Consider the following 19,069-nt stretch of genomic DNA (forward strand, 5'->3'; position numbering starts at 1 on the left):
GACACGTATACAGACAAAAGACCAAACGGGCTATATAGCTACTACGACGACGAATGAGGGCACAAGAATAGTTGCGTCTGAACATTGCGTGTGTTCTTCTTTCGTCTATACAATGCCTTTAGCGCTGCCCCCTCCCCCCTTATCGTGCCCCTAAAGCTTGCGTTATAGGTATGCGTGACTTTCGACCTTTTGTCCAGCAACAGTACGTCCGCCATAGGCCACCACGTCCTGTATATGAGGTCAGGTTCGACACTGCGCGTGATTAGTAAACTTACAGGGTTTGATTGATTGATTGATGTTATTTGACGTTTAAAGAAACAGGCAAGGCTGCGAGAGCCGTCGTGGTTGAGGGGATAAGTTTTCGGAACTTGCTGTACGCGAATGCCTTCCTACCCCGCCCCCTCGCCGTACACAGAGCAACATCGCACGCTTAAACGTCGACAACCCGAGCAGGCGCTTACACAAATACAACGTATAACGTTATCACCACAGTTAAACGGTTCCCACGGAATCAACATACACATTTTCTATATCGCGAATTTCAGGCTCTGGTCTGTAGTTTGAATTATTGTAATACTAATATTTTTGCCAACTGGTACATAGTTCTACGTTTTGTATGACGCGCACGTTAATTGTTTGTGTTTCGTATTTGGAATTAACCCATCCGTATTGCTTTCAATGCCGCTTGCTCGCGAACAAAAGTATACCATAAATATTTTCATTTTCTTCGTTGTTTTATTTTTCTCGATGCGCGTACACGCCTTACCAAAATGCAAGAAGATGCGCTCGTTATACTATCTTTCTTTAAATTATATGTTACTATAATGCTTGCTCAACCTTTTGTACGCCTACTCCTAATTTTGACTCACCTGCCTTATAATGTAATTAACTTTACCGATAGGAGGTCACCCTGGCAGTTTCATTTCGAGACCAGCTCTTATAGCACTTGGACAGCAACTTCATTCTGTATCTGTGTGCTGTGTTCGTAAACTTCAATGTTCACAAGAGATACGAACAAAAAAACAACAAAAAACAAAACAAAGGTTCCCAATGCAACGTGGCCAATCAGGGCCCGTTATAGCATTGTACCGTTACAATTCAGTTGCTACTCTTCCTTTATTATCGTCTGCTCGTAACAACATGTGTCCCATCTCGGCTCCCTCCACGGTGGCCTTCGAGCCACGTGCTGGCCAATGACGAAGGGCAAAGGGAATGAACAAAGAGAGAGAGAGAGAGAAAACCGAAATGGAATGATCGAAAATACGGCCCCGTCAAGTCGCACGGACGCATTCATATACGAGTCCTTTCGTTCGCTTATCAGCCGTAGCACAGGTTCGAAGAACACCGCGGAGGCTATTCTTGCCTCTCCGAGATGCGCTCCCTCTCTCCCTCTTGTGGTTTCAAGGCGGTGCCATCAAATAATTATTACGGCCAGCGCGTGACAGCAGGCGAAAATACACAAGGAGACGAGGACGGACTCAACTCGCCCTAAGCGACATCAAAGAAAGCTCGCGAGATGGATTCGAAACAAACAAAAGCGTCGACATATTGCGACAGTTTGCGCCTTGAAAACTCGTCAGTAAACATCCTTCCTCCTCCCTCGACGAGTACAGATAAGAGAGAAAGCCAGCGGCAGAGGCAAGCGCGAGAGAGAACGAGAGAGAGGGCAAGGTGACAACGGAAATAAGAAGGGCGCGCTTATTAAAGCGCCGCCGCATCCACTACGCTCGCTCGCCGGGTATAGTGTAACCTGCGCGTTCGCCTTTCCCTTTCGACACAGCGCTCGTAGACTCTCTCGTGCGGCGAAGGAGTCGCGCAGGAAAAGGGTTTGGAGAAGGATAATGGTTGGCAGGAACGGAACGACGAAGGAAAGGGTTGAGGGAGGGGAGATAATCGGGGGATCCGAAACTGGTTATGCATTAACTATAGCAAGAAGGGGGGGGGGGGGAGGTAAGTGGAGAACCGGGGAACGTGGTGCGCCCAGTCTACTATAATATACCAGGGCGGGCGCGCTGCACCACGTACTCAATCAGAACGAAGAGGAGGAAAAGGGGCCTGATGAGGCCGCAACAGCAGCAGCAACAAAAAAAGTAACGAAAGAAACGAGAGTAATAAAAACGGTTTGTCCCCCGTCTATACACGGCCCAGCGTGTTTTATTATGCGGGCCGATGTCGCCGCAGTTTGGGTCGCGATGAGCGAGTTACCCCCGCTAAGCACCCCCCCCCCCCCCCCGCCCCATTCCCCCTTATTCCACGGTTTTCTGCGACCAGAGGAGGCGGCGTAACAGCAAGAAAAGGAAAGAATCACGAACAAGGCCACAAGCATAAAATTAACGAGCGTGGCTGATTCCTTTCTCTCGTTATCTTTCTGTAGCCTTCATTTTCAAATGTTTAGCCTGTTTTCGGCGGATTTCCTTGCTTCTGCCCTCACCCATCCCCTCGTCCCTCCTCGAAGCTTTCTTTCCTGTTGACGTTTCGTAGTACAAGTCCCAAGCACGAAAAAAAAAGAAATAAAGCAACCAAGAAAACAGAATGGAGGCAGCGAGAATGTCGGCGGCAAGAGACGGCGGGCCAGGAAATGGGACAGTTTGGGCGGCGCGCGAGCGTGCCACGCCGATCGGGCGCTTATCTCTCCCCCTCCTCCACCTCGGGAGCCGCGACGCTTTAATTTGGCCCGCTCGATCACTGTTCTGTCGAAACCGTTGCGCACGCCGGGGCAGCGCCGCCGCCGCTTTGGAAAAAGAATGCGGCGGCTTTCCGCGCGGTGGCACGACAAGGCCGGAGCGCGCGAAAAAAAGCGCGTTTCGCGCAAGGGCGGCCGCAGTGTGATTTTTTTTTTCTTTCTCGTTGCTTTCTTTTCTTTGGGGGGGGGGGGGGGGGGTGTTCGGTTTTGTTCCTGGCTCATTTATTTCTTCGGTTTACTCCCGCGACACTGCGTGCGGGCCACCTTGGTGGGCGTGCGCGGGATCTACGCTTCAAACGAGCAAAGGTTACAACATCCAATGCTCGCATGCACTGAGAAATCCTCGCCTTTTCTTTCTTTTTTTTTTAGAGCTCAGCTCGTATCGTAATCGACGGTGATATTATTTTTTTTCTTTTCAGGAATGTATACATGCTCGGCCACTTTTAGGAAAAGCACTTCACTACGCTGTACTGATGCGAAAATAAACATCATTGTCATTAATATACGAGAACTCATGGCTGCTGATGTAGGATGCGGGTTGAGCCCGGCGTGCGCTGGGCCGGCAATTGTCATACGCCCTAGCATCTCTTATATGTTGGTGACGAAGACGCTTCACTCGACGTTCTCCAATTCGGGCCCTCGAAAGAAGGCGATCGACGGACGATTCATTTCCCGATCATTGGGGAAACATCACGCCTTCGCGCAAGAGCTCCTTACGTCCACGAAAAAAGAACACAAGAAAACTGGTTACGATCTTATAGCCAGTTGCTCCCTTACCGAGTACACAATTGCCCCTGCACGTAAACTGAACGTAGCGCTTAGTGCATAGAACTTAAGTTTATATACGTCGTGCAACTTGTGTAAGTCGAAGCGCGCGCTGAAAGGGAGCAGCGGAGCTCTACCTAGCTTCTCAGCACGCCGTTCTGATATAGAGTATGCACGAGATTACAATGACATCAGTAAACTTTCCCTACATTTCCTTTACTTTTCTTTCACTCCGTGTTTATTCGCGAAAGGGTGCGAAGATACCTTTGCAAGGGAAAAGCTGCATGACGTCTTTGCATTCCAGAAGCAGACTGACAATGTGCCACTCCAGGATGGGGTCACCCACGCCCTGCACCTAAGATCTCAGTACGACGTCGAACCCCCAGACGTCAAATCAAGGACACACAGCGGAGGAACAAGCAGTCGAAAAGCTCGAGCCGTGTACGTGGATAGGGCCACAATGTAACACACACTCCCTGAAACGGGTGCACAAGTATTCATGCAAACATGACGGGGAAGAAACTGCCACCAACCAGCCAACCAACGAACCAAACAAAAAAAAAAACAATGCTGGGGCCTAAGATGCACGCATCGGCACACCGTACACGCTCGCACGCGATTTCTCGAGGGTGGGCAGTAGATGTTGGCTGAAAGTTGAGAGAGAGAGAGAGAGAGATCGTGTACGAAGAGAAGATGCAGCCTCCGCCGTGCCTTCCCTTTTCTTCCGTGTCATCATCATTACTGCTGCTCGTCCAACCAACAATCGCGCCCACGAACGCGACGCCGCTTCGCGGCGCAGATACGTCCGAATCGGCGGGCGAATGGAATGCAGCGCGCGGCGCTCCCACATGCGTGCTAGCCTGTTTCCACACTCCGAGTGTTGCAGGCCAAGTCAGCCATCGGTGCGCGCTGTGGCCACAAGACGAATGCCAGCGCCGAGGGAGTATCAGCGGCCGTCGCAGGCAAGCAGGAACACGGCGAGAGAGGGAACTAGAAGACGGGAGAAGGTCCACGGGCAGCGAGTACGGCACCGACGCGAGGAGGAGAGCGCGTCGGGTGCCCCCCACCATCACGCACCGGGGGCCGAGCCGGGCCCACGTAACGCAGCCACGCAAACACCACCGACGCGAGCGAGCGGTTCCCGCTGCCGCCTGACGATACCTGGTCCGTGGCGATCGGTGGGGTTTAAGGAAGGCGGCGGGAATGCAACGATGGCGCGCAAGGAACGAAGGAGACGCAGAGATAAAAAGAAAGCACGATAGCGTGACCGCGAAAGAAGACAAAGCGCCACCACGGTGCGTACCGGATGGCGCGGCGACGTTCTGCTGGCGTGTGGCTGTACTGTACGCACACGCGGTCCACACGCGAGCACGTGGTGTGAAGTAATAAAACGGCGAGCGAAGGAGAAGAGACCCAAGAGGGCGCCCAGACACAAAATGCTATCGCGCATGAAAAAAATAAAAAAATAAAAGAATCAGGAGGAACAAGAAGGAAGAAAGTAGAAACCGAGGACGGCCGAGCAGTGAGAACAGCAAGGAAAATATGCAACGAGGGGAAGCCAACGAAAGGGACGAGAAGAGGGAGTTCACCGCAAGTGGCGCCTGCGATGAAGAACGAAGCTCGAGAGAGAGGACTGCCGAGGAATCTGAGAATAAAAGAAATAAGAGAAACGAGAAATGCGCCCAACTAAGATCGACCACGCGCACGCACGGGCAAACACATAGGCCGAGCGACGCCGCAAGAGCTGCGAGGACGCAGGCAGAGTCAAGAGGGGGACCGCGAGAGAAGGGAAAGGGCGGCCGGAGAAAAAAGAAAAAGATGAGGGCGCAACGTGGGGCCTCGAGGGAGTGAATAGGTGAACGGACAAAAAAATAAAATATAATAAGAAACAGAGGGAGAGCTTTAATGCTACTTCCCCTGCCTCCTCTCACACGGCCTTCCTCGTCGAAAACAGAGAAGGTGGGCGAGGGGAGGGGGGGCAAGGGGACAGTCAAAGGAATTTGCAAGCATCTGCCAGTCGCAGAAATATGAAAGGGACGAGCAGCCAACAGCCAGTGGGACGAAGACGGGGTGGAGAGGCATCACCGAAAGGCACTGTGTGTGCGTCACGGGGGAGAGGCTAAAGGGGGGGGGGGTGGATGGGGCATCACCGAATTCCAGCCCTCTTCCTCTCTCACCGAGCAAGGTTGGGGATGGGAGAGCCCCCCGTTGGGGCACGCCAGTGGTGGAGGATGTGCCGTTTCTCCACCGCCGAAGGAAATGCCCCCTTCTCTCCCCGCCCCCCTTCACCCCCCGACCGGCTCGAAGGTTCTTTCTTGGCCCCCGAGACTGCCGCGCACCTGGGGGCCGCTAGCCGCGTCGCTCATGCTACCCCCACCGTGCGTTCCAGCCCGAGCGAGTCCAGGAAGGGGCGCCGCTTCGAGACCGACCTGTCCCTTTTGGGGCAGCCGGCCGGGCAGATGCGATGGAAGTCGGTGGGAGAGGGGGAAGGGGCAGCGTTAATAGCTGCGAAGGATAAGAAGAAAGAAAGGAGGTGCGTGAAAGCCATGCGCGAGTATCGATGAGCTGGCACTCTCTCTCTCTCTCGCCCCCCTCTGTATTCCGCACCTCGCATTCCTTGCTTCATTTGGCACGTGACACCAGCTACGCACACGGTGGCCAACTTTTCCTTACGCGGTCTTACACCGCGCAAGCTGGTTTTATCCCCGACCAGGTTGTTCGCAAGGTGTTCGCCGACGACCAGAAAGCGCAGCGGGGGAGGAAGAACGCGGACAAAACGGGGCGCCCGTACTGCCGCCTCCTTCCGTGTGGACGCGCGTTCTTCGTCGCGTACGTATTTACACGGTGCGTGGCTTCTTACGAAGCCAATGGGTTTGCTAGCAAACACAGCGCCCGATTGGCCACGGCTGCGCTGACTGGGCGGTTTTGTTTAAAGCGCCGTATCCTTTGGCCCTTCCTCGACCCCAGTCTGCGTGGACGGCTGTCTGGCCGAGAAAAGTGGGCCGGTCACGGCGACAGCGAAATTTAAAGCTGGGCCGATTGAAGGTGGTGACTCGGTCGGCCGACTCTGATGCGAGCGCACGATGCGTATCTTCGCTACGGTTTTATAAAGTCCTTTGCAACGCGGGCCAATACCGAAGGCAGTGCAACGTCACGGCACCCGCACGCCTCGTATCATTTAAGCAATTCAGCTAATCAACCAGCCTTCAGCAGTTGTCTCAGAACTGTCTCAGCAGTTCTGCCAAGAAGTTGTCGCCTAACGTTGACAATGACCTCACCTCACCTCAACTTTATTTTTATTTTATTATTGTTTTAATTTTTTTATGATGCCTAACAAGTGAGGATGGGCGCATATATTGTGGTCACGTGTCCATCGAAGAAACGCTAGTCGGAAGTAACGTTCCCGGTTGTCCCCATGTGTTCTGCGTCTTAATTTGCAGTTTTCTTCGCCTGGCCCCACCAGTGCTGCGTGTGATGTGGTTTGTCAACGCGCCTGCCTGCGCTGTTCTGCAAGACGCATAATCTAGCATTTTGAGGCCCACACATCGATCTTGCTGCTGGATAACAGATCGCCGGCAGTCGAACGAGTTGACTCTGCCTGCCTTCCCCAAACCATTCAGAAAAGCTATAGTGCTTATTACTTGTGTAATGTGTATGAGTAGGTCATCTAATGCATCACCAACCCCATCCGAAGTAGCATGGCAGGCGCATGGCAAGGCAAGATCTCCCAGCACTCATTAAAATATATATATCTCTCTCAACTCGGGGAGGATATCAGATAAACGAATATTTTGAGCACCCGCTTTGAAACGAGGTGGTGGCTCATGCCGCTACGCTCCTATTTCAACCTTTCTTCTGCGCTTATGGGCCCTTAGGACCCATGATAGTTAGGACACATAACATCATGGGTACTAACCATGGTTAGGATCCATGGCATGGGCCCTTAGGACCCATGGTTCGCGTTAAAAAAGAAACTGAGTCACTATCCTGGAGACCAACGTATTTCCACTCTACCAGTTCAATGCTTTTGGGTCAGCAATACTCCAGCTGTCTCTTGCTGCTACTCTGCCGCAGATGACCGGACCAAATATGCAACTAGTGGCAGATATCCGACTACTCCACCATCACGCAATCAACAAGGGGCACAACATCATCTACCAGTGGATACCGGGTCACTGCGGAATTTCGGGCAATCACAGTGCGGATGATGCCGCCCGATCGGCCCACGATGGTGCCCACGTTATACCAATACCACTGTCACGAACAGGCGCAGCCACAAGTATTCGCTCCCTCGCCCGCGAGCTTGCGCAGAATCTGTGGAACACCAATGAGTTCAGGAACGCACGTCTCCACAGATTGGATCCATGTATGCAACTCCGTCTACCACCAAGATTACCACGAGCGGAAGCCACACTTCTGTGCCGCCTGTGGCTCGGCGTGGCATTCACGAACTCCTATTCATTCCGCATTGGAATGGCCTACAGCCCTACTTGCGACACCTGCGGCTGCGAGGAGACGATTGAACACCTCCTTTGTGACTGTCCCCGTTACGCAGTGCGAAGAAAAGTGCTCGTGACCGCGGTCGAAAAACTGGACAATCGCCCCTTTACAGAGGAAAAAGCTCTAGGACACTGGTCCAGACGGGCTTCGGCACTCAAGGCCTTAAGGGCTTTGCTGAAGTTTTTAAGGACATGCGAATTGTGCGATCGCCTTTGAGTGTTGTATCGCGTACTATCGCGTTACTGCGTGAATTTCTCGTTTCTCTTTTTTTTTTGTTCTCCTCTTCTTCTTCTTCCTCCTTTTATTCCCTTTACCCCTTTCCCCAGCACAGGGTAGCCAGCCGGTACTTACACTGGCTAACCTCCCGGTCTTTCCTCCTCTTTGTCTCTCCTCTCCTGCCGCAGATGCGTCAAAGTTTCCTCCATTATCCTTGAGGCCCAAGGACTCGCCCCGTAAACTTGATCGCAGCGCAGCAACACGACTAAAGTGGTCACTGCGCTTCTTTCAATGACAACGCTCCACGACAATTCCTGAGCGAAATTTTTTTAAAGAGGCTGTCTATAGATGCAGTGTTGGTAACGTTATTGAAAAACGCCACCAGGTCGCCGGGCAAAAAGCACTTTCTTTGGAGAGAAAAGTCAATAAGTGATGCTGATGGTGGTGGTAACATGATGGGAATTTCGTTACTTTCTTTCTTTTTTTTTTCTTTAATTGTTCCCAAACCTGTCCCAAACCAAAGTGTCATATCTCAAGATTGTGCTTCGTCAATCAAGAAGCAGCTTTCATGCACCAAGACAGCTCACCGCAATAAGTTATTCGGAATGTTTTTACAAGTAGCGATAAATGGGGGCGACGTACAGAACCTACACTCAAAGTCCTTTGAGGAATTTCACAGGGGTAATCTACCGGCTATTAGCGTCTATAAAGAACAGCCAAGAAAAAAAAAAGATTCTGTTAAGATGGCTACAAAAGCTCGATAAATTTAGCGGCTTTCTTGCTAAGTTACCAACACTGTCTCAAAGTGAGAGTGATTTACGGGTCTCTTTTAACGAGCAACTTCGTTTATCACCGACAAGAGTTATCCAAGTCGTCTTCAGCGGAGTGTTTTAACTTTTTATTTATTTTTTGTCCCGTTAGCGCACGCTGTTTTTGTTGGAAAAGATAAGTCCCCCTGCCGAAACGCTGGTTCCAACTTCTAGGACGGCTGACGCTTGCCTCGTTCACCCACTCTAAATTTACTGGCGCCAGCTATACACGGTGGCGATCATCTACGTTTTGAATTCGGCCTAAGTGCCTTTTTTTTTTTTTTTTTTCAAGCGCGCAAACGTCACAGAGGAGTGAGGCGAGAGATAAAAGCAAAGCAAGGACAGGGAGGTTAACCACGGTTATTTCCGGCTGGCTACCCAGTATCGAGGAAAAGAGGTACCAAAGATGGCATAAAAAGAAGGGAGGAAGGCCGCTTGGGAAACATGGGGGAGGGGGGGATAACAAGAGCTAAATCTTTAACCTCCTCAGTTCCACGAAACAGTTCAACGACATAATTTGTTTCTAAGTCGGTTCTTATTGCTGAATGGTAGGTGACGGTCGCGAACAATCTATTTTTTGTTTATGTACCACGGTTAAATGCTCAAGGCAGCATCTTCACGTATATATGTATACGTAGATAAAGTGACTGTTCTCCTCATCTTTCTTTCTTTCATTCATTCAGATTTATTTAAGAAGATTGTATGAAATATTGCACAGCTTACATACACAGTAGAAGGTCTCATGGTTCACGAACCGTAGCCGGACCACAGGCGAAGTAGTCGTAACGACCACGATTTTCACAGAATAAACAAAGCGATGAGCGGGCAAGATCAAGTGGCAGGTTGGTATGTTGATGCAACGTCGCGAATTTCTGCCAAACTCGCGCTTTTCGAAACGCGATTCGCGTGCGCTTTTTGTCACTTGCGGACAAAGCGGCGGCCCGAAGAGGGTTAAAAAAAGGCAATGCGCCTCATCAATACATGCGCAAGGGGTCGCGTTAGCCGGCTCATACATGAAAAGATACGTTGTCGAACGAAGGAAAGGACGAAACAAGAAAGAAGACGTGATCGCACAGTACAATTCGCTAAACATCGAGAGATCGCGCGCTCCCAGGTTCAAGCCACAAGTCCCGCGTTGCAACCGATGGGCCCTCGACGACGTGAGTGAGCGAGCGAGTGTCCGTTTGCCGCGCACCAGAATTGGCGCGCGCGATCGCCCCGGGGCGCGCGGGCCAAAACAACGCGAAAAGCGGGGCTCGCGCGGAATTCGCCATTACAAGTCCGTTTGGTGGGCTACGCACGTGCCTTCAAAGTGTGTCTCTCTCTCGGCCTCGCGAGTAATCACACGCACGCCGGCGCAACGCGACGCATACACAAACAGACCACAGGAGAAATAAAAAATAAGAACGTAAAATGGAACGCCGAGCTGAGAAAAAAAAAAAAAGAAGGCAAGAATGCTATAGAGGAATCGGGCTTCGCCTTTCCACCCTCAGGAAAAGAAAAAAAGAAAACGCTTCTTCTCGGACTCGTCGCCACTCGAGCGGTCTTTTCTTATTCTTTTTTTTTTCCCTTCTTTCTTTCTTTCTTTTTTTTTTTTTTCACTGCTCTCAAACTAAACAGCGGCAATCGGAAGGAGCAGCAACAGCGCGACTGTGAAGAAAGAGCGTGCGGGACAATTTTTCGTCTCCCTCCCCCCCACTCCCCCCCGGGGTCATCGGCGCGCACAAACACACACCCAACAACAACACGCGCGCGCGCAGCAGCCGCAGCTGCATCGCTCGTTCCTGCAATCCGAAGACCCCGAAAAGCGGCGCGGCGCAAAATCGATGGCAGCAGCAGCCGCTCGAGTAATCGGTGCCGCTGCAGCGGCCGTGCGCAATTAGCTCCCTCGCCGTCCCAGAAGAGGAGCGAGCGAAGAAGACTCCGGTCCGACGCCAGATTCATTTCCACTGCCAGCGAGACGCGGTGGAGCACCCCTCCCGTCTGTTAAAAATGACATCCACGCCCCGAGCCTAACGAAACGGGCGACCATGTCAATTAAATGTGAGACGAGTAGCCCTCCCCCCCCCCCCCCCCCCCCGTTCGCTCTCTCGCAGAAACGGGGGAAGCAGAGCCGTGAGAAGAAACACTAAAGAAGAAAAACAACGAGTCGGGGCGAGAGGGGGGCCCAGTTATTCGCAGGTGACCAACGTCCTATAGGCCCTCTCTCCCGGCCGATGCAACCAACGCAGTCATCGGATGGGCCCAGCCACTTTCGCCTTGGGACATCGCTGCCAGCACTGCAGTCCACGGGCGCAGCAAATTCTCGGCCGAAGCATGGGTTCACGCGTGGTCTCACTCGCACCACACGTGGCCCCACTCGAGCGTGCTGCGTTAAAATTTCGTTTGACGAAACTTATTTATGCGAAATGTCGACATGTCGTAGCTAAATGACAGCTCTGTGTATTAGGATGGTGTTGCCGCAGCTTTACTTGACATTAACATTACTACGACTAGTCTGGTTGTTGCTGACTGCTATACTGTAGTGCATTGCTCTTGCATCGTTACGCATGCTTGAATAGGCGTTACTTCTGTATTGTCGCGAATGTAACATTCGAAGTAATGATGTGTAAGCTTCTGACCATTTATATCAAGATATCAGGCTGGACTCGCATACGAAATATACGGCAGGAATTACCGAATCCTGAATGGGAGCCTAGCACTGTCGTTGAAATGAAAAGTGTGCAATCATTGCATTCTATCGGTGCTGACATACGGGGCAGAAACTTGGAGGTTAACAAGGAAGCTCGAGAACAATTTGCGGATCGTGCAAAGACCGATCGAACGAGAAATGCCAGGCGCAACGTCCAGAGACAGGAACAGAGCGTTGCGGATCAGAGAGCAAACGGGAATAGCCTGTATTATGGTTGACATTAAGAGAAATAGCGGAGTTGTGCAGGCCATGTAATGCGTAGGGCAGATAACCGGTGGAGCATTAGAGAGAGAGAGTTATTATGGTAGAAAAACTGAGAGGTCGGCCTGAGTCAAAGCTCTGAGCTGGACCATTAGAGTTACGGAACGGGCGCCAAGGGAGGGAAGCGCAGTTGAGGACGGCATAAAATTAGGTGGCATTATGAAATTAGGAAATTCGCAGGCGCAAGTTGGAATCAGCAAGCGCAAGACAGGGGCAGTTGGAGATCGCTTGGGAGAGGCTTTCGTACTGACCCCAGTGGACATAAACATAGCTTGATGATGATGAGTGTCCATACCACAGAAACGATCAGCTCAGATCCCGCGGTCTGTTAAGTTTTTCGGGAGAATGTACATTACAGGGCAGCCCTCGGTGTTCGTGCCGATTCCATAGCACGTACTATGCATATGCTGCTCGCGTCGCGCGTCCAACTGATTAGCCAATGACTCGTTGCCAGTCTTGAACCTAGGCCCGTGTTGCGAGAGCCCGTCAGAAGGAGAACAAGGGCGGGTACATGCGAAGGGTGTTGCGGTACTGTAAACACCTATGAAGATGAATTATGTGTGCAGTCTCTCACAATTCTGACTAGAGCACTGAATCAACTATAGCGCGCTTCGATGGGAAAGAAATTGATATCTGTGCGTTATCGGCCGGTTTGAAAATGCTTGTGGCCAGAAGGAGGCTCCGGTGAGATGGTATTCAGTACCGTACCTTTAAATAATGAGCAGATGCTGTGCTATTATTCTATCTGTGCTTTGCAGCTAGCCACACGGTCGAGCGCTCTATATAGAAGTGTAAGCGTTTGTGCCTGACCGAATTCATTGAGAATGGATTTCAAGTTCAAGCGCGCTCGCAAAAGAGTCCCTGCCTGGACTGCATGAGGGGATACCTAAATAAGCACAACGCGTCATTTTCTTGTACATAGCCTGTCTTCTTTGCCACGTAAAACAAAAACAAACAAAAGAAAGGTAAGGAAACAATCGTTTTTCTTTTGTTTAAGTATGGGAGGGGGGGGGGGGCACTTATACCCTCATCAACACGCCCAACAACCCCGAACGCCTTCCAGGAATGGCCTTCTTCTCCAAGACTGCGGCCGGCTTCGTGCCGTCAGCTCTGATCAACAGAGGAAGGCCCGCCAGTTTGTTCCAGGAATATATACGCGTGCGGAAACCACACAATCACAGCCCACGCTTCAACGCAGAACCAGGTGGGTCGGCGAGCTAGCACCCGAACAGAGGCGTGTGCTTCTCCGCCCCTGTATTAACCGGTAACCCAATATTTTTGGCTTTCTTTCTTTCGCTGTCCTTTCCGTTCTTGCGTTAAACAATGAGGACGAGCCTTCGTAGGCTTCTCGACCTAAACCACACATGCGTCACCTGAACTCGTTTTTCACTGAGCCCACTGTCATCGCGAGAAACGTGAAAATCCTACACGAACATACGACCACAGCAGATATATATATAATAATAAAGTATAAAAATAATAATAAATAATAATAAAGCAGAGAGAGAAGAAACGGCATTTATGAAACGGCGTGCCGTTTCTTTCTCTCTGCCACATGTATGTTACAAATGCAAAAGAGCGCATCGGGGCACCTAGCCGTGACATCAGAATGCGCCAACCGAGCAACGGTGGCGTCAGATTTTCCGTCCGAATAAAGTTGTGCGTGTCAAACGAACTTGTCGACTTATTATAGTGCTCCGAAAGATAGTGTAATGTTTGCCGTAGGCCTAGAAAAGAGCATTTTCAAACACACACACATAAACGCTATACACGCCACGCAGCACATGACTACTGTTCTTGAGCAACTCTAAAGAAATATGTCCGGGTCTGTTAGGCGGGCTCGGAAACGCGACTCTGACCCAAGAAGTCCCCGTGGACGCCGGTTTTCTCCGTACACTTTCCGAATATCAAAAATATTGAAACAGAAAAAAGAAAGAGAAAAAAAACAGCAACAAAACAACGTAGAAACAAAGTAAAATAGGAGAAAAAAAAAACACTGACAAGTCGTGGAAGCAATAAAGGGAAAAGTAACTTTTCCTCATTGTCTTTCTAGATCAAAACTGAAGAAAGAAAAAAGTGGAAAACGCCGCCCCATTTCGTTTCCTCCTCCCCCTTTTATGGTTTCCCGGGAAAGGCATGCGTGCACGCCCCCAGCGGTTCACAGAACAGATGCTACCGTTGCCGCCCAAACCTAACGCCTCCGTGTAAGAACACTCCAGCGCGTAGAACAGAGCCGCGCCTCAAGATAACATAGAAAGGCGCAAGCATGAAATGAGCAAGAAAACTATAGCTGCGAGCACCAGGGGGGGGAGCAGGGCAGTAGCCAGATCAGGAATAAAAGCGCGCTACAGAGGGCGCGAGAAGATGGAACACGACGACAGGAGGAGGAGGAGGAATGTTTACGAGGCTTTCAAAGAGAGGGCACCGGCCCACCTAATACCGTGCAGTGTCGTAGAAGCCTCGTGGAGCTGGCGTTGGCCAATCAGCGATCCGACCTCGCGAATTCTGTTTCGTCATTCGCTTAACCCGTACGAGCGCGCCCCTGCTGGGTTATCAGACGAATAAGAATATGTTGGAACTGGTCGCTCTAGTAAATCAATCAATCAATCAGGTGACTACGCATAGCGAGGTTTAGCGTTGAGCTTGAACTGCTCTGACGGTGTTCTAACTTTATGGGGGTCCGACTATAACACGGACGCGACATACGCAGGTGCGACAAAATTCCTGGCGCCCAAAGCTTTAAAGCCGTGCATAGGGCCTGTAATGGCATCGCACAGACGCCACTACGCTGTCCGCCAGGAGCCGCGTCAGTAAAATTGCATCACTTTAATGTTTGAAGCACTGGTATTGTTTTGCGCTTATAATATTTAATAGTCTGAGGAGATATTATATTAAAGTCATGTGCTGTGAATGTTGTATTTAATAAATTTGTGCGTGCGTACGCGCGCCCGTGTGTGTGTGTGTGTGTGTGTGTGTGTGTGTGTGTGTGTGTGTGTGTGTGTGTGTGTGTGTGTGTGTGTGTGTGTGTGTGTGTGCGTGTGTGCGTGTGTGCGTGTGTGCGCGTGCGCGCGCGTGTTGACGTTCTCAAAATTCTGAGGAATGATTTAGTCAAGAACGTGAGAATTTGTATGAGCAACCTTAGTGATTGAATAGTGCAGCAATATGACCCGCATATACGGCATGGATAAGCACCGCTCGTTCGTAAGTTCTCGTTGTGATTGGCCGGGCCCCTTCACTAATAGTATGTCCAGCAGCAGGATACGCTAGAATTTGCTCTCACGAACAATTCCACCATGTGTGTTTTTATGAGTACGGGGCCCAAAGCACTTCTGCAGTCTATGAAAAAACCAATCCACGTGATATCTGAAGCCGAATTCACAAAGCTTTTCGTTCCTAACTGGTGCATGTTTGCCACTGGCCGGCGTCTGCTATGACGAACAACTTTAGCGTTAGGAACACTGTATTGAGAACTCTGAACATTGGCCATATAAGAAAGGCCGCTTCCATCAAGTTTTCAATACCCCCCCTCTCCTACAAACTTCAGTACCGCAAAAATACAACGCACTGTGATAAAAAAAATGTAATAGAATTCATGAATGCAAACAAAGGAGAGAGAGAGACATTTCATGGCATCACGCTAAACGACGAGTTTGCAATGAGCAGTTCATGATTGTGCCAGAAGATCCGGCGATTGGTAACACGCTCTATGCTACGATATGCTAAGACACGGCAGACAACGCGTCGTCCAATCAGCGATTACACGTTTTTGTTGTTTTTTGCGTTGACGAAACAGTCCTCGCGAAGCGCTTTCCCCCACACTGAGCGGTTTTCAAGTCCAGTGAAGTCGGCTCGCGCCAGCTCTCGTCCTCACCGTGCTGCGCCCTTTTAGTGGGGGAGGGGGAGACGCTTTCTCTTGGGAAGAAGCGCGAGAGAACAGAGGAGCCGGCGAGACCTTAGCGCGAACGGTAGCCGCGTAAAAAGGGGCGGGGCAGTACCCCGCGACGAACAGCTATAGAGGGAGAAGAGAGAGAGTGCGGCGCTGATGCCGTAAAGCCTGGTGCTGCGGTCGCGAGCGCCATCTGCCGCGTATTTGAACTGGAGCGCGCGCATACACACACACACACACACACACACAAGCTCGCGCTCCCGAACGCAACCACGCACTCCACCGAGAGGAAGGGGGGGGGGGGGGGGGGCGCAAACAAAAGTGCCGCATTCTTTCGCGGAAAAAAGCGACAGCAGTAGCAGCACGCGAGGCCGGCAAGCCCAGCGGACGACTGTTTCTCGCAGTTTTATTTACCACGAGTTACGGCGAGTTCCAACCGCGGGCAGCAGCAACCAAACAGAGCGCCGCCGAGGCGAGTCGCGCGCTGTTGTCAATCTTGCGCGCCGCTAGACAAACCACGCTATACGTCAGTAACCCCCCTCACCTCCCCGTGCCCCGAGCCGGCCCTGGAACAATCGCTCGCGTTCCTTTTCTGTGTGCGCGCAAACTGGTTTCTTTTCGCCCCCTCTCGGCCCTAAAGTTCGTAATTTGTATACACTCTCAAAAAAAAATAAAACAACAAAAGACAAGAAAGAATGAAAGAAAGAGAAAACGGACCGAGCGGGGCAAGGGCTGCTAGAGGTCTCTGGCCAACTCGGAACGGTTCCCGGGGGCTACGCACGTTCGGCACGCCGTTAGCGGCGAACTAATACTCGTCGACTTTCTGCACCAAAACGGAAGAGAAGGAAAGGTGCGCTGCGCGTGCGAAGGCGGGAGGGGAGGGGGGGGGGGGGGCTGCACTGAACGACGCGTGTCCTTCTTGAGCCCTTCAGCGCGCGGTGGCCTCGAAATGCCCAGAAAGTTTCACGGAATCAATGAGCGCGCGTGGCAGCGCCTTCGTAGTCTCATTGGCGTCCTTCTATATGCAGGATGTTTCAGCGAACAGTTTCAAAAATTCTTAAATGTTTGCGCGTGGCACATAGCACAATTCTAGATCATGAGTGGTCTACTCGAAGCGGCACACACACACACACGCACACACACACACACACACAGAAAGAAACGAACAGCCGACTAATTATTAAAAGTTCACTAATTACGTTTCTCAGTAATTATGTTACGGCTCATATTGCAATTTACAAATTCTAGCCGCGGAGTTCGCAAGGGTAACACCAGTTTCGAAATATCAATTCCCGAACTTTGCGGATAAATGCATAGCGTTCACTTACTTTTGTGCTTCAATGCATAAAACGACGCTTTGTTAAGAGTAGGCCAGCTCATGGACTATAACTGCGCTACATGCCACAGGCGATTTATAAAAGCATTTGAATGTGTTCGCTGATACACCCGGCATATATACCAACAGGCAAATTCACGAGCATACAGCATAAAATAAACGCGCAAGCAGAAAGAGACACCCCTTCCATTAGTGCTAAAATAATACAATAGTACCGAGCGCGGTAATAGTGCCATGGCAAAAGCGTTAACAGGGAAGTGGTTTGAGGAGCGGTCTTTTGTAGAATTTAATTTTCCTTACGCGGAAACAATATTCTTTTATAAAATAATACCTATATGAAAAAAATAGAACTCGACCTGTTTTTTCTATTTTCTTTGCTAAGGTATACTAACAGCCAGCCCTTTGCACATGTCACTTCAGTTTGGGCACAGAATGCCTCGGACCATGCAATGCGTAACGTGGCGTGTGCCCGAAAGCCCAAATTTGGCGCTTTAATGAGCGGGCCCGAGTCCAGTCTGGCCCCGTGGCTACAAGCCTGAGCTCGGCCCGGGCCTGCGACCGCATGCCGGGCCGCGCCCCCCGAAAAACGCTTCGGACGGCCCGTGAAGTACTCTAGTGTGGTGTCCCGTGTCCGAACGCCCCCATTTTCTTTTTTCGCCTGCTGCAGCCCCCCCCGCCCACCGTATTGGTAACAAAATGGCTTGTGGAAGGGTACTTGGACACGTTCAAAAACGAAAAAATAGAGAAGGAAAAGACCTGGCTACACCCCTGCTTTGAGGTCAGCTATATTGCCGAATTTCGGAGCGCGGCGTGAACGGGCTACGCAAAACAAATGCTATCGCATTCAACACCTGCCTGATACCGAAGGGCGATTCGCCTTTGAGGAATCGGGCCGCTCCGATTGGCCATCGCGTTATCGCCCGAACCGGCTGTGCGCGCGCGCCTCGACTATACATAGAACTGCTGCAGTTAACACATCGACTGGGACAGGTCGGGAAAGGAATGCCGCGGGGCAGCCGCTGGGATGTCGGAAAAAGGCGCTGGCATTATGGTGCCCCAGGAAGAAGAGCAGCCGCCGGGGCTTCTATACAGCAGCCGATCCACTCCGCACCGCATGCCGCGCGGTTGACAAACACAAACACACACACAACGTCAGCGCCCCTCGAAAGAAAGCATCGTGGCCGCGCTCTTTCGGCGGCGCAATCAACCTAGCGCACAGGGTCGCCGATCGCCTCGAACTCATTAGTGTTTTTCATCGCCGGGCCGCCAAAAAGGGATTGATTTTGTTCTCTGGCTTTGCTTTCTTTTTCTATCGTTTTTCCAGCTCCTGCCTGCCCTTAGCGTCTACGGAGATTTTTCTTCCGCCTGGGGACAAGCAAACAGTCGCTGCGAGAACTAGAAAGGAAGCAACGAGGTGCCATTTGTTCCAGGCTCGTTTTCTTCGCGTTTGCTTGTTTCTTCGTGGTCGTCCCCCCGTGCCGCGCCAAAGCGAGATGAGAGGAACCCGAGCGCTCGCGCCGCCACCGAAAAAAAAAGGGCTCTATCTCTCAAACCGCATTCTTTTGCCGCGCCGATGCGCGTAACATGCGCTCTCCTCGTCGCTACACACACACAAGAGCCAGAGTGGCAGCGGACAAGTTGCCGCGGCGGTGGCCCACTTGGAGCGACTAGAGTGCGCGCCTAAAAAAAAGAAAACCAAACAAATCGCCAACGGAATAAAAACAAGGAGCAAAGGAAAGGAGGAAGGTGGTAGAGAGAGAAAGAAAGCGCCTGTGTATCGGGTCCGTTGTTGGGTGAAACAAATGCGTCCCCCGCGAAGCCGCCTCGGAGGAGAGTGAAAAATAGTCCCGGTTGTCTCTCCGGGAAACTCCATAAATCGTGAAGGTGCGCGTGCGCGCGCGCAAACACACACACACACACA

General features: G+C 51.3%; 1 protein-coding gene across 1 annotated transcript in view; it reads right to left on the reverse strand.

Moving 5' to 3' along the window:
• Positions 1–19,069, reverse strand: part of LOC126530698 (uncharacterized) — a 129,416-nt gene that overhangs the window by 80,814 nt on the left and 29,533 nt on the right. The window lies entirely within an intron of this gene.

Source organism: Dermacentor andersoni, chromosome 5, assembly GCF_023375885.2.
Source record: "Dermacentor andersoni chromosome 5, qqDerAnde1_hic_scaffold, whole genome shotgun sequence".
Taxonomy (NCBI): domain Eukaryota; kingdom Metazoa; phylum Arthropoda; class Arachnida; order Ixodida; family Ixodidae; genus Dermacentor; species Dermacentor andersoni.